The sequence below is a fragment of the Rattus norvegicus genome, chromosome 7 (genome assembly GCF_021556685.1).
Source record: "Rattus norvegicus strain SHRSP/BbbUtx chromosome 7, alternate assembly SHRSP_T2T, whole genome shotgun sequence".
In the NCBI taxonomy this organism is placed as follows: Eukaryota; Metazoa; Chordata; class Mammalia; order Rodentia; family Muridae; genus Rattus; species Rattus norvegicus.
Genome location: NC_141540.1, coordinates 92,981,591 through 92,983,998, shown reverse-complemented (window position 1 = coordinate 92,983,998; position 2,408 = coordinate 92,981,591).

The following is a 2,408-nucleotide window of genomic DNA, read 5'->3' as shown; positions in this document are numbered from 1 at the left end:
TATTTTGGAATATACTCGGTGATATATCACAAGAGAAATGTTGACTGAAAAAGGTACTGTGGCCAATATTTCATTTGCTTTACCTAGAGATATTTCATGCTAATTAAGTGAATTTTTTAAGTTCAGTAGTTACATGAATAATGATGACCATTGTCTGACAGCTTGTGCTGAAAGACAGCACTGTCTTAAGGTAATTCTAAACCTAGGCAGAGTGCTTGGAGTCCTTACATAGAACAAATCCTGTGCTTTCTTAGAGCTTCTGTCTGACAGGGAGACAAGTCACGAGAAGCTGACGTCATAGGTCCAGATAGTAGGATAGACTGCAGTATTAGTGTAGGTTAGTCAGGATAAGCCTCTCGGAGAAGGTGAGTTTCTGAGCAATAAAAGATTTGAAGATTTAGACCAGGGAAGGGGGTAATTAATAAATGGGCCCAGTGTTGCAGAAGGGGGACCCTAGGGACAGGTAAAGAAAGATCAGTATGACTGAAAGTGTAAAGGAAGTATTAGTAGGTAGAGCAAAAGCTGCTAGGACTCAGATTTTGTATGGTTATGCTTCCTGTTGCTGTCATTTCCGTCACGCCCAGTGGACCTTAGGACAGACTGGCTACAGCCTACTCCCCGCAGTGTTCTCTGGCGTCTTGCTTCCCAGTCCGTAATAACTGACTGGATGAAAGGGGTTTCAGAGCTTGAGTCTGCTGCCACAAGCTTGCAGGGGTATTGATGCTTCTTGAAGTGTTTTTGCAGTAAATTGTGAGTAATCCTTGGCACCATGCCACCATTGCCTGAATCTGAGAGTGCCAACTAGAAAGAGACTTAATATTTGCAGTTAAAACGGACCAGGATTTGAAACTCCACTCTACTTTTTAGCATTAGTGTGTCTTGGGTCTTGGTTTCCTCAATGATACAAGTCGGTCTTGAAGTGTTGAAAATCACATGGCATAAAGAATAGGGAAGTGTTTAAAACTAGGTATTCAATAAATGCTTGCTCTTGTGAAAATGTATAAAACAAGAAACCAAAATAGGCTGTTTTCAAGAATAATAATGGAGTGTTACAGAGACTGGAAGGACTATAGGTATCTGTCTACTGCGACTCCTTCTTTCGAGTATATTGCCTTTGCTGTCGTCTGCAGGGTGAATTGCTTATGCGGACGGTAAATGCTGCATACCTTTCAGATTCCAGCTGAGGGTAAATTTCCTCAAGAGAGACTGCTGACCCAGCCTGGGCTACATTAGGTCAGGTATTCTGATTGACTGCTCTTTAGGCTCCCAGAAAGTGACTAACAAATTTCATAAGTAACTGACAATACTTAAGCAGTTGTAAGATCTTTTCAGTCTTCTACTTAGTTTGACTATGTAATGTTAAATATACGTGAAATATACCAAACTCTCAGAATTCTCATGCTTGGTCCTTCTATAGTCACCTGTGATAAAAGCTTAGCCCAGAGGCAGGTTGACCATCCACACTTTATGTAAACACAAAAGGATCAAATGGCAATGTCTCCTCTAGCTTGGGCCAGGACACACACAGAGCTAAATGCGGAGTAAGTAGTAAGCTACCAGCCAGTCCTTACAGCCATCAAAACCACAGGAGCCTTGAGGGACGCTTGGAATTAAACACACACCTTCATATGGGTGGTAGGAATTTAAAACCAAGCCACTACGCAACTGGTATGGATTCCTCAGAAAACTAAAACTAGGTCAGTATGATCCATTACTGAAAGGGCTGAGGTCAGTATGGTAAATAAGAGACGCAGATGCCTATGGTAGCACAGCTATTCATAGTAGCCAAAGATGGGAACAACCTACAAGTGCCCATTGACAGGTCACTGCATAAAAGATGTATGTGTTCATGGTAGAACACTGAATCATAAAACAGGTAAAATCTCGTCATGTGAGGCAGTGCGGATAGAACTGAGCAATGTGCATTGCACTAGACCTGAATAGGACCAACCCAGTCAGCATATAAGCCTGCAGTGGAGAAGCGTTCATGAACCCACACCGCCAGCTAAAAAACTGGACAGTTGGTGGCTTCTAGGGGAAAGGGAATTGTTTGGGTTTTTTTTTTGTTTGTTTGTTTGTTTGTTTTTTAAAGAGGGTATGGTTTCTGGTAGGTGGACCATACTCCAGTGAGTGGCTCTGGATCCAGGAGCCACACAAATTGGGAGTGAATGGGCTATTAAGAAAGAAAAGTATGAAGTTGGGGTAGTGAGGTAGGATTGGGTCTGGGAGGAGTTGGGAATATCAAAATACGTTGTATGGAATATATATAAATTGTAAATATAATTGGAGTCACACAGATAAGCAAACCATGTTCCTTATGTATAGGACACTATAAGGTTGATAAGGTAGAGAACCTCAGGTGTTGCCTGTCTGAGCACATTGGGATGGACTGTCCAAGATTCTGTAAC